Consider the following 14449-nt stretch of genomic DNA (forward strand, 5'->3'; position numbering starts at 1 on the left):
CATCATATATTGTATTGAAAAAGCAAATCCCATGAAAAACAATAAAACAAATTACAAAAAATAAAACAAAAGGAAGAAATATTCTTTAAGTGAAACTCGGAGGATGTACAATTCTGAAGCTGCTTGTAAGCGATTTTTAGGCTCCCAGTATTACTGTAGTCCAGGTTTGAGCATTGCATGTACAGTAGTTTTTGATCTAGACCTGATCTCATATTGTCTGACTCAACAGAAAAAGTGCAATCAACATTTTATAGGTTTTCATGAATAGGGCAGACGTTAAACAAGTATGAAAGATGGTGTGTTTAGGCTTTCAAATTTAATAAATGATCAGTCTATTTTATGATAATGAAATAATTTCACAGAATTCAACAGTTTCGGAGTGGCATGAACATGATGTGCCAGTGCTAGTGTATTTTTTCATGATGTAAGGCTTCAAAGTTTTTCAAAGACTACTGTCTCCTCCTAGCACGGAGACATTTCCTCATCCAGACACAAAATGTGAATGACTGCTGGCAGGCAGCTGCTGCTTGTGTGGTGTGTTCCCTGACAACTTTTAGCAGGTGACATGAGGCGATGGGCAGTCTGACAGTCAGCCTTGGTTTGTGCTTCTTTGACATCACTTTTGGTGTTCAAGCCCCAAGACCCAAAGCAGGAAAGCTAAGTTAGGTATGAGATCTCAGCTGCTATTCAGGTAACAAAAATTAAACCAATCATCCAGATGGTAGCACCGTGACAAATTTGTCTTTTTTCTTGACTAAAGTCAAGTGCACATATTTTACTTTATTGCTGCCATTTTGCAGTTCACTGAAAATGTTCTCTCTTCCTCTTTACAACATTAGATTTTTTGCGCCCAAATTGAACACAACACTATCAGATAAAGCTACAAAAATGGATACTAGATACTTTTTAAAATATAACAACTTAATTGTCTACTTTAAGCGGGCAAAAGGCAGAAATTTGTCTTTGGCTTGCATGTGCAGAAATCTGCTATTAAAAATGGGAGTCCCTCTGGACTCCCCCTGTCCTTTTCTGGAGTTGTGCAGGGTCAGAGGTGACGGGTAGGCATGGTTAACCCATCTGACCTGGCTGACATGCTGTCCTCGAATTTCCTCCAACTCAACAAGAGCAAAACTGATGTCTTATGTGCCCTCAGGAGCTCTCTAAGCAGTTTCCAGGCCAATCTATGTGGCCTATCAACTAATTTTAAATCCACTGCCTGCAATTTAGGGGAGAGTTTTTGACTGATCTCTATTTTAATGCCAGGTCACTGAACTCATCCACTTTTGTTTTTGTACAACTGACAGTTATTGCAGAACAGACAATTTTTAGCTACTAGAAGTTAATAAATCTAATCTAATCTAATAAATCTTAAAAATCTTTGATATCTTCCCAACTTCATTACTGTAATAGCCTCTATATTGCCAGAAGTTAATCTCTCGCCTTAAGTTAGTCCAAAGTGCTGGAGTAAGACTCTTGACTAAATCCAGAAGGCATAATAATATTCTGCAAATTCCAGCCTCACTAACATGGCAACCTGTGTGTTGGGGGTTTGATTTTAAGATTTTATTGCTTGTTTTTTTAAGGCTGTTCCATGGCCAAACACCAGCATATATTCCAGTCAAGCTATGAGCTAGCCTGTAAACTGAGATCCTTGGGATCCTGCATCCCTAGATTTCATTAGGCTCTGACTTTGATTCGCTAAATCAAAGTCAGAGCCTAAGGATGATGGCATTTGACAAGGAAGATACAACTCCTGACTCGGCAGCTCATGGTACTTTTTTGCCCTGAAAATCATCTGTCAGGCAGGCTTTATAAGCATGAAATGATGCCTTCATAAATGACTGCTCGTTTCAAAGCATTCACTTAAAAAAAGGTAACATACTTAATAAACCCACCTAACTTCCCTCCAAGGAAAAAAAACATACTGCAGTATTAGTCTTATTTGTTCCATATCAATATCTAATAATTAGAACTAGAATTCATACATGTTCAGACAATAAGCCATCCCAATGAAATATTATAAATTACATACTTGTGCATATGCACTGAACACTTCAGAGTCCCCAGCTGTCTTGGAGACTTGTGGGGTCCTGGAGAAGGTACCAGCTGAGAACTCTGTGGTCCTATTTCAACATTCACAAGAGGGTGAAACCTCCAAATATGAACCCAAATGGTGTGTTGTCATTGGACTTCTGTGCTTGGACTATACATAAGGAAGGTCATGTTTGAACATTAAATAGCTCATAAGTGTACGTGGTACCTGCGGCCGTATGTGCTGGACACTTGGATGAAGAGATGGGAAGAGCTACTTGGAAAGTGTTGCGGTGTGAAGGCTTCCTAATTTTAAATGGGGGGACTGGAGAGCGTGCTCCAGTCATCAGGCTGCTCAGCCCTCCCAGGAAAGCTTAAGCCAGGGTGTTGGAAGGAGACGCCAGCCAACTGTTGAACCTCAGACTCAGAGGAACAATGCGGGTTCTGTTCTGGCCATGGAACAGCAGACAAACTCTTTACACTCTAGCAAGGTGTCATGGGAGGCTGGATGACATGTGCTCTGCAGACCGTACAAAGATACTTGAGCGTTTAAAATCTATTGCATTCATTAAGGCAGTTGCATTAAGATTTATTTGCCGACCATACCATGAGTCTTTGTCACAACAGTGAGACAGCACACACACGTATCTTTTTAAATAACGCTCATAACTTGCATCTTTACTTTTTCAAACATTAGGACATGTAAACAATTAAATTATTAAACAGATAAGATATAAGCAGGATTAGACATAATAATTCTAAAAATGATCACTTAGCATACTGTTTGCTACACTTCCAGCTGAGAGGGAGGACCTAATGTTAATGATTCATGGTAGAACTAAATTAGCTCCTTCATGTGGTTAATATATGTAATGCAAGCAGGGCTGGGCAATATATCAATATTATTTCAATATCGTGATATAAGGCTGGATAACATCTGGGATTCTGGATATCATTATATTGTGATATGACATAAACATTGTCTTTTCCCGGTTTTAAAGGCTGCATTACAGAAAAGGTAATCAGTCTTCTGAACTTAGTAGACTACCTGTTCTATTATTTATCTCTGGCTGGTTGGTCATCAAATCAGCATTACTGATTATAGTTCATCAAAAAATCTCAGAGTGTACTAAAGCACCAATAGTCAAAATATCGGCATGGAGGTATTCAGTCAAAAATATTGTGATATTGTGAAGACTTAACTGCAAGTATGACAATCAATTTAAGCAGATAAGACAAGATAAGATGAGACAGTTGCATTGGATGACCCAAGACTTTGAAAAATGCTGTTATAAACACAGATTTGATAACTGCTGACCACTGTAGACCTGTGACTGCCAGTGACTGTACATATGACTGTACATAATGGAACCTTATGTTTTGATCTGTTTTCTATCCCATATAGTTCTCTACAACTGTTACATTTACAGCTGTTCATGTTTTCCATAAAGGACTTAACTCATTTCTTTCTGTCTCAGGAAGTTCTGATCCTACTACTATTTGAAATCCAGACTTTTTAACATTTTCATTTACACATTTCCACTTGAGTATTTACATTGTCCTGAGTATTTTTTGTGGATTTTTCTTCACTGTATCCTGTTACTATTTGCTGCTGCTGCTGCTGCTGGGGCCAAACGAGGATCAATAAAGTTTCTTCTCATCTACTGCCCCTGTGTTGGCCTGACAGCGCGAGGATTTACTGGGCTCTAATCAATGCTGCTGGCTCATACTGCTCCTGCTGTAAATCACACAAGGGTCACGAGGAGGAAATGTTGTGGGGGTGGAGGGGTGTTCTATATGTGTGTGTGCGTGTGCTGCATGCACTGCTGTCTGCGGATGTAATAAATATGAGCAGACGGGGGATGGGGGTGGCGGGGGTTATATTGTCATTTTTTCTTACGTTTCAGTTTTTCTTTGATTCATGTAAAGTCATGTAAAAATCAATAAATATATTAGGGCAGGGCAAAAATGATTGGATGATGATGAGGAGAAAAGTCAGACATCAGATAACCAGCATGTAGTGTGTGTTGTGTGCATGCATGTGAACTCACGCACATCAGATGAAAGCAGCGCACCAAAAAGTAGAAATCAGGGCTCCCAAAAAAGCTCAAATCAACCACAGACGCTCTATAGAATTCTATATAACTCTGATATAAAGCTGTGGATAAAACCTTTTTTTTTTTTTTTTTTTTTTTTTGCACATTGCATTACATTGACTTCCCTCCCCATCTCTTTGGTGGTGACCCACACATCCATCGAAACACACACTGGCATGCTGTCATATATTGGTGTATGTGTAATGCAGCATATCCACAGTACAGCTTTTGAGTTTTTTGCAAGCAGACCTGGTGTCACGAGCGCTGACTACGCACTGCGCCTTATATGACCTCACAGAAGCTCCACCAGCAGCGTGAGTAAAGCCGACATCTGCAAACCATAAAATTGGTCAGGCGGGACAGTACTGCCCTCCACTTGGCTCCCCCCTCCTCTTAAACCTCCACCTCCTCCTATTCTCCTCCTCACCACCACCCCTTCTGCGGCACCTATAGAGTCACTCTCTCAATTCCCCTTGGATCTGTCCTCTGATCACCGACACGCATCCAACGTCATACACCGCAGCAAGCATGTGTGTGTGTGTGTGTGTGTGTGCGTGTGTGTGTGCATGCCGAGCTCTGTGCACGCCAAAAGCACCCAGCAGTATAAAGAAATTTATCCTGCTAGTGAACACATGGATTAGTGAGGACACAATGAAAAGGGAAAAAGAAAGACAGAGGGAGCTCGGACTATGTGAGTAATTATGATGGTGAAAGTGGAAAGAAATGTGTCTGTAAAAATATTGGCAGAGCAAACTCTCTCTCTGTCCATGAAGTGCTTTCCTAATTTTCTCTCCCCTCGGTGATGAATACGGTGATGCCTCCCCGTGTTTTCACTTCCAAATACCAAACTGCCACAAGACATCAGAATCACAAAACCTCTCTCCCCATCTATCTGTCTCTCTCCCGCCAGCAGCTTTAAAAGCTCACATCATGATCAAAGGTCTTTCACTAGTGAATCCCATATATGTATATATGACAGCAGAGGCAAATAGCAGCATATGAATGAAATAATGAGGGTGATGAAGATGATTGTGATGAAAACAACATGCCTGCCCTGTTGTTATCTTTTGGCATTTCTGCTGTACTAGGTAACCACAGTGGAGAGGGGTTAGTGAAGGGCTGGAATCGAACCCGGGCCAACAAAACTAGCTTTAGGGTATGTGATACACACGCTACTGAGTGAGCCACCGGGGCGCCCCTGTCCCATCATCATTGACAAGTTAAATGGCTTTTGATTTCGAGAACGACATATGTTTCTCACAGGGACTTTGGCTTTTATGGTCAGAACATCCAGCCTGCAAGTGGAGGGCTTAGTATCAAACCACAACCCTACTGAAGTGTCCTGCAAGTGAGACACTAAACCACTAACAGCTCTAAGGGGTGCTATTCTGGACTTAACCTAAAGACAAGTATTAATAAAGCCTCACACCACAGTCATTATCTTAGTATCTTAGGAAATAATGCATGCATAGAAAATGAGCATTTGTTGATCCAACTGGGCTATATTCTGGGCATTTTCTATAGTATTAACCAAAGCTGAACAGTAAAGTTGCGATATGATTCAGGATTTCAGTAGGAATGATTATTTTTTGCCTGATGAAGCTGTTAAAAGGATGATGGATGTTATTTTTGATCTGCAGCGCCATAATACTTTATTTGCAACAATGCTCTGACCCATATTTTTCTTTTATCAAAAAAAATTCAGCTCGTGCGATTTGGATATTGCATTTGCCCATATTGCAGTTTCAATAACATTCACGTCAACTGTTCAGCCCTAGTATTACCATCTTCTAAATACGCAGTACACCATTAAAATTACACTCCCCATCATTAATTAAAGCAGACAAGAGCTACATACTAGCTCTTTTTAGTGGTTTCATCAGATGCCACTGTATCACATATTGAGTTTACACGTTCAATTTATGCTGACCAAGAGGAGTGCGTAGGTTAGGAGCAGCTGGCACTGCTATTGTAGCCTTTGATTGACATAAACAATAAACTCGTATTTTGAAAATGTGAAGAGAGACATGAGTACACTGCCTAATTAATGCAGAGATCCAGCAGAAACTGTAATATATCATTATGCACAATACAATTCTATTCACGGTAATTATACTGCTTTCTCATTGACATTTCTGACTTGAGAATGAGGCTTTAAATACTTTTATGATTGGGATTAGACTGTCAGAGAGGTTATGTAAGTCTTCCTCAGTAGCAGGACAGTGCAGAATTAAGGCGATCCTATTCCTCTGATAGTGGAATGTGACATTAAAGTCAAATGCAATCAATAGAGCAAGAACAAATGCTGCAGTACAATGGACAGCACCAACGTGTGTGTGTGTGTGTGTGTGTGTGTGTGTGTGTGTGTGTGTGTGTGTGTGTGTGTGTGTGTGTGTGTGTGTGTGTGTGTGCACTGTCTAACCTGGGTCAGTGTAGGTAGGCCAGGTCTGCTGTATGAGGCCACACACACATTTTCCAAAGCACTGTTTCCCATGCAAACCGTGTAAATACCATGCAACCTTCACAGCCAGAGGAACATGGTGCGTTCACTGCCCATGACGCCGCATCATTTGAACCACATCATGATTAAGCCCAGTTGATGCTGTGGGACTTCACGACCGTCACGTTCATCCTCACTGAGGCTGCAGGATGAACCGACAATGCAACAGTCGTGTTTCTGCGTCCGTGCACCAATTCATTCACGCAAACCACCCCCTCTTTCTCCATTTAGCTCCCTTTTTTCAGTCCCACGTCGCTGGGTCCCAAGGGGGAAAAAAGCCTTAATTTGATCCATGAGCACAAAATGGCCGATTAGTTGGAAGGAGGATAGTGAGACGTAAGATAACACGAAAGACAACCCAAAAGCGGGCTGCCTCCTCTTTCACCATGACGACACACAATAATCCTACTATCATTTTTTCCCCCCCAAGAAATATTACAGGCTAAAAGTCGAGCATAACTATACATCACTGTAAAAATGTCCCAGACTGGGAGAAAAAGCGAATCCGATAAGGTCAATGGGCCTCTGCACTCAGCACGGCTACCACACACATCATGGTCACTGTCTTTAAGGCTGCTGTATGAACATTACAGGCTATTAACGCCAAAGAGGAATTAAAATAAAACAAGCATGAAATCCCCAAACCCTGTGAGGTGTGTGTGTGAGTGAGTGTGTGTGTGAATGGGCCGGTGGACGCCACACACACATGACGTTAAAGGTGCTGGACAGTGTGGGCTCCATCACTGAGGACGACCACTCACTCATGTGTTACCTAACCAGCGTGTGTGTGCGTGTGTGCGTGTGCGTGTGTGTGTGTGTGTCCAGCTGTACCGCTGCTTACCGTGCGAGAAAGCCGATGATGTCGGTGCTGCGGTCGGTGCTGACGGGCTCGAGGCGGCAGGTGTAACCGGGTTGATGCGCGAGCGGCTCGTGAACGGCGGTGAATGAAAGAGGGTCCGGCTGCACCGCGACAGGCTGGGGGCTAAATATAAAACCCGATAAGCCCCGCCCCTCCCAGTTCGCTCCATCAAACCCCGTACTGGACTCACCCCATCCACTCCACATCATCACAACCCCCACCACTGTGACTGTGTGTGTGTGTGTGTGTGTGTGTGTGTGTGTGTGTGTGTGTGTGTGTGTGTGTGTGTGTGTGTGTGTGTGTGTGTGTTATAGGGGGATGGGGTAGGAAATCTTTGTGCCATGTCCAGCACTATGAATTAATATGCTGCGGTCACTTCATGTGGTTTTCACCTGAAGCAGCAGAATTCCGGTCTGTCCTAAATGCTGTTCACATCATCCAACTCGAAATTACATCTATTAATCTGCCATTGTTGTGATTTTCTCTTAATCTCTATAACCATAGATTGAGAGACAGATAGAAAGATGCATATATTAGATGTATCTATCTACATACATACATATATATGTATATATATATGTGTGTGTGTGTATATATATATATGTGTGTGTATATATATATATATATATATATATATATATAGTGTGTGTGTGTGTGTGTGTGTGTGTGTGTGTGTGTGTCTGTGTGTCTGTGTCTGTGTGTGTGTCTGTGTGTGTGTGTATTAGAGCTGTAATGGTTCAGTAAACCTGGTTTGGTTTGTATTGTGGGTTCTTGAGTCACAGTTTAGGTTTCAGTCCAGTTTGTTTCATACAAAAAAATACCATTTCCAGTGTTCTCTGTATTTTGTCTTGTTTTTGCACAAATAACTTTTGCTTCATTCAGAGATTCGGGATGACAATATATAATCAACAAATATTCTTTCAAAGGCAAAAGCGCTGTTTAGGCCAGCGGTTCTCAAACTTTTCAGTAATGTTCCCCCTTTGAAATATATATATATATATATATATATATATATATATTTTTTTTTTTTTTTTTCAAAGTATATATATATATATATATATACACACACACACACATATATATATATATATATATATATATTTTTTTTTTTTTTTTTTTTTTTTTTTTTCCAGCCAGGTTTCCCTTGACCAGTGTGCTGGAGGTCCAGCCATGACTGCTGAGAAATGTGTTGGGTTTATTGTGTATTTTTACAGCTAGATTTTACACACATAATATATACACTGAATATGTATAGTGAATCTGTAAACGAGGGACACGATTTTGATTTTGAAAGACATCTGGCTTCCTTTTCTGTTCCCATTGTTGTCCAAGTGATTTTATGAGAGCAAACAATTTGAGTTGGGAGTGACAGAGGTGGAACCCCCCATACGCAAATCTGATATACGGCCTTATATGTAAACTACATATTAAGTATATATGTCCATGTATGTCTCATACATATATGATATATAGGCATATATGACAAATATATTTTAAAATATAACAAAAATGGCCACTTTCAAATATGTTCCATATATTTTTTACAGATATACACATATATGGCAAATATATTTCTATTGCATAAATGTTAATATATGATTTACTCATATACTGTTAATCATATTAAGGATCCAAATCATACTTGCCAACACTGGGTTGTGAAAAATAGGGAGATTTTTTTTTTTTCTTTGAATGTGCTTGCCACCCTTGTGACCGCATGGACATGTGATAAACCAGTAGCCCTATGCTGTTTGTAGGTTGTGTAGTGTTGTCGCTCTTGCCCAGGTGGGGAGTTGAATCCTGGTCTCCTGCATAGCAGGCAGAGACACTAACCACTGTGCCACCGGGGCTTGTGTGGCCTGAATCCGAAATGAGGCTCTATAAAGCACACAGCATGAGTGACAGTGGTGCTTGGGAAAGAGTCGCCTAAAAGTAGTGGTCAAACAAATGCTTTTATCTCAATGACAGTAAGTCCAAGCGGAAAATATAAGATATCATGAGAAAGGTAAGGCTTTGGGCTTTCAAACTGTGTTTTGTATTTTCAAACTCCCAAAAATCCCTGAGATTCGTTAAAAAAAAAGTGTGTGTTTCTCCCTCTCTCCCCAGCTTGTGGGTTCCAGATATAATGGGAGTCTATGGGGGAGAGAGCTGGCACTCCTGCCTCGTTAAGTGTCACCATTTAAACAGTGGAAGCTACTTTGCATTTGTATTTACATCTTACAAAGCAAAACTAGTTTTCCTACTACTTTATCCTGAATTTATGCATGTGGAGTGAAAACTGTCTCTCTTTCTCTATCCATCTCGTCTGTCTGAACGCCGAACTGAGCGGAAGACAGAAACCCCGCCGGCAGTATCAACACCACTTAGTGAGTGATTGAGTCACATCACCGGCTGCAGGCAGGCCAGGGTCGCCAGATACTGCGACAAATACCCCCCACAATCTGACTTGTTTCCTTCACTGTAAAATCGGGAGATTAGCAGGAGAAATTACCGACTGGGAGCATTGCGGGAGATAGGGTTAAAAATCGGGAGTCTCCTGCATGAATCGGGAGAGTTGGTGTATGATCCAAATATACAATGCATGTATGTATAGGCCTACATAATTGCATCATATATGTGCAAAACAAATACATCTGCCACATATTCACACTTGAAGTTCTTAATATATGTGGAAAATAAATAATGTAATCCAGTATATGCACATATATGTTATCTTATGTCAGAGACCAAATATTTACTCTACATATTTGCACACATATCCTGAAATATATGTGCTAAACAAATATATCTGCCACATATTCACAATTAAAGTTCTTAATATATGTGGAAAATAAATAATGCAATCCAGTATATGCACATATGTTACCTTATGTCAGAGACCAAATATTTACGCCACATATTTGCACACATATCCTGAAATATCTGTCCAAATATGTGAACTTATATGTCCCATTATTTAATATATATGCTCATATATGGCCATATATCAGATTGGCGTATGGGCCATGGGCAGAAATGTCGTCTGGATGTACAATATCTACAAAAAAGTATAGATGTTTGTGTATTAAGTCACTAAATATTTGTCTGGTGTAATAAAAGGAACAGAAATGGAGATGGCTTCTGGCTTCAGTTCAGTTCAGAATCCAAGTTCCAAAAGGCAATTCATTTCTACAGCCTGTCCCATTCATGTAGATAAAAATAAATAAGTACATTATCGTCAGAAATCAGACATCAACATCCACATCAACAACAACATCAAAACCAGAGAGGGGAGCACAGAGCAGCAGGTTCCAGCACCAGCAGCTAGAGCTCAGTCTGTAGGAGAGGATCAGGAAGAATCATGTCCATGTCCGTCACCATTTAGGATCCTAACAGCAGAGGGACTGGATGAATCCGCATAATGATTTGTTTTCAGATCAGATTGGTGAATTATTCCCTCTGCTTTCTGGACCTCTTGCCTCTTCCAGAGAGAACACTGGTCATGTAGTCGGGCTACTGTGATCTTGCAGCAGCTTAACAATGTTACTTAGGCAGTTTTTGTCTTTCACAGACAGTCTCGGCTTGTTTCTGGCTGCACCGTGAAGAACTGAAAAACTGGCTGTCACCTCAAGAGGCTGAATCGTCGTCAGACACTAGCCGCTCTGTTGTGAGATTGGGATACTTTTCTAGTACATCACTGGCATTACAGGACAGAAGTCCTATTATCACTAAGTCTCATGCAAATACATGACAGCAAAGTATAAAATATTTACAAAGATACTTGTTACTAGTCATAGTGAGTCTGACAACAAATTTTCGCCATTCTTAGAAAAAACTGTATAGTGTCAGGTTTGACCAAGCTCTTCCTCTACACAGCAAACACTGTGGACATGAGTTAGTTTACTAGCAACGCTATCATCGCTGGCCGAGGTTTGCTACAGAAACTGCACCGCAAGACAACTTGACAATTTTCAGAAGAAACCGCTCCATGTCCGCCTTGAATGCTGGTGCCAGATATGGTCCAAAAGCTAATCAGATTGGACAGTGAGTTTCCCTTTGGCCTCCGCTCTTCACAGTGTGATAGAGTTCATAGAACTGCATTGTTTTATTTTTAAATCTTGTTTTTCATGTCAAAAAGTCATACTTGGTGTCAGTTGTCCTTTACTGTCTCTGAAATGCAGCAGAGTGAATAGCAAGCATTCCTGCTCATTCCACTCCTCCTGTTCTGTATTGTGCACTCTGAAAGCATCTGTTTAAGGCACATTGTTCACCATCACGGGATTGGAGCCCTGTTTCAGGAAGATAGCAGCCTAGAGGACAAATAGGCCTATCTGTGTGTGCGCCCATACAGGCCCGGTGTTCACGTCCTCCCAATCTGTGTGACTTAAAGTGAGAGCTCAGACTCTCACACATGTTGTGGTATTTGCTTGTCCAAGTGAGTGTGATACACTCTACAAGTTCGATCTGTTAAGCCCTTTCCTCTGGCAAGAACATGAGCTTCACCGGGAACACACTGCTAACAAAATAAATGAAGTATTAATAATAATTAGTATAACAATAATAATAATGTATTTTATTTATTTAGTACTAATCAAAAACAGGGTTTACAAAGTGCTTCACAAAAAGTGATAAAAGAGCACAAATAGTAAGAGCAATATGATAAATATAAAAATAGAACATTGACAAACATGTGGCAATCTGTCAGTATCCCAGTTACACTTTGAGTAAACAGTGATTAAATAAAAACAATAGTGGCTAATAAGAATAAGATTCATTTAATAGAATAAATTGTTAGAACAAGGGCAATGCAATAGATTTGATTTAAATTAGGTTATGTTTTATGAAGTGAGCCTTTTTAAGAAGATATTGACAGAGTAGTGAGACTTGTTTTTGGAATCACTGAAGGGGCTCTGTCTGTTGATCTCAGGCTGTATTCAGGCTTATAGGGGATTAAAAGAGCTTCAGGATAACTGGGCCCTGACCCTGTAATGCCTTAAAAGTAACAAGTCAAATTTTATAATCAATTCCAAAATGCTCAGACAGCCAGTGCAGCGAGGCAAAGATGGGAGTAATGTGGCCATTATTAGTCTCTCAGCTGCGTTTTGAAGCAGCTGAAGGCGTGAGACAGCTTAATGACTGACTCCAGAGTACAGGGATTTACAGTAGTCTAGCCGTTACATGATAAAAGCATGGATGACCTTTTCAACGTGTGCAAACGAAAGAAAAGACTAAATATTCCCTCAGATGGAAGAAACAAGATTGTACAACTTGTGTCACCTGACTTTCAAATGGAGCTCCAAATCCAACAGCCAGGTTTTGAGCTGCATTTTTAACATCAGACGAAAGACTGCTAAGACCTGATAGGATGGAATTAGAGGAATTTGCAGGGTAAATTATAATGACCTCAGTTTTAGCTTCATGAAGTTGGAGAAAACTCTGGGTCATCCAACACTTAATGTCAGGAGGACAAGTCATAATATCAGGCAGGTTTTTTGGGAATCATCTGTGTTACAGTGGAAGTGGATACTATACTTACGAATAATGTGACCTAATGGGAACATGTAGATTGAAATCAGTAGGGATCCCAAAACAGACCTCTGGGGAACACCACAGGACCGTGGGCAACTGAAGAAGAGACTCCTCTTGCTACAACAGGAAAAATTCTGTGTGCCAATGGGCTCATTGGCTAATTCCAATCCATTTCCCTAAACAAAATTTCGCTAATGACTAATTAGAATGTCATGATCGACTGTCAAAGGCAAACCTTTAATCAGGGAGTGTGAAAGTTGAACTGCAACAGGACTCTGTAGCAAGGTCATTTGTGACCTGTACAAGCTGTTTCAGGACTGCAGTAAGCACGGAAACCACACAGGAAACATTCAAATATACTCTTGTTATTCAGAAAAAGAATCAACACTCCCTTCAGCCCCTTGGTTTCCAAAAAACATTACGCTGGAATGGCCATTTGTGGAAGGAAAGTGTTTGGGGTTTGGGAACAGGTGTCCCCTGTTGCACTGAGTGCTAGATTATCTTACAGCATGGCTTTCACTGGCCAGTGTTCAGTATGCATGGTAACATGAACACTGGCCGAGCCAACACAGTAAAGTTGCAGTCCAAGAAAAACTGTAAAGTTATTTACTGACCCTATTCTTCTTCTACAAGAGATATAATAAACAACTGTTTCAACTGTTCATTTTGCACTATTTTGGAAGAGGGAATGCTTGTATGTACATGCACCAGAAAGTATGATATTATTAAAATGAATAATAAAAATCATTTTAATTTTAGTATAAAATAATTTTAAAATCTATAAATTTATTTTAAAATCTTGATGATGCAATAATCAAATGTTATCATTTTGCATATTCCACATTAATCCCCTGGCTTTACATTGACATGGTAATCATCAGGAAACAGTTGATATTTTAATAATACTACTAGAGTTTAGGGAAGGAGGTGGGTACTTTGTTAACTCCTCAGGGGAAATTGCACAGTTACTGCAGCAAATATACATTCATACATACACACAAAGAAGCAATAGCTTCAAGGAACAAGTTAATCTACATAATAAAATATTATACTAAAATACTACATATATTAAGAATAAATTCCACTGCGTGCATATAAATGAAATGGTGAATAAAATGATGAAAAGAATAAAAGGATAAAGTAACAAACAGGTTGGTGATACAGTTTTGGAGAAACAAAAGAGTCATAAAGGAATATTTCAACATCATTATTCTCTCATGTTTGGTGACTTCAGTTTGATTTGGAAAAGTGCCGTTAGCCCATCATTATCTGGCTCAAAACATGATTTTGGTTGGTTGGTTGGCTTTCACACTGGGTTACACAAGGTTTTCCTCCAGGTTGGTCCATCAAAAACTGTCCACGCTGATTCATGTCAGCAAAGTGACTCTGATGCATGTGATCATTTCCCGGTTGGCTGGCACTGACAATAATCCCATGATGCTGTTGCCACATAAT

General features: G+C 40.1%; 1 protein-coding gene across 1 annotated transcript in view; it reads right to left on the reverse strand.

The window, feature by feature from the left end:
* Nucleotides 1-7572, reverse strand: part of nat16 (N-acetyltransferase 16) — a 30290-nt gene extending 22718 nt beyond the window's left edge. Inside the window, exon 1 of the mRNA XM_030075883.1 lies at nucleotides 7469-7572. The gene's annotated coding sequence lies outside the window, so the exon portion shown is untranslated. The remainder of the gene's footprint in view (nucleotides 1-7468) is intronic.
* Between the last annotated feature and the right edge of the window lie 6877 nt (nucleotides 7573-14449).

Source organism: Myripristis murdjan, chromosome 18 (assembly GCF_902150065.1).
Source record: "Myripristis murdjan chromosome 18, fMyrMur1.1, whole genome shotgun sequence".
In the NCBI taxonomy this organism is placed as follows: domain Eukaryota; kingdom Metazoa; phylum Chordata; class Actinopteri; order Holocentriformes; family Holocentridae; genus Myripristis; species Myripristis murdjan.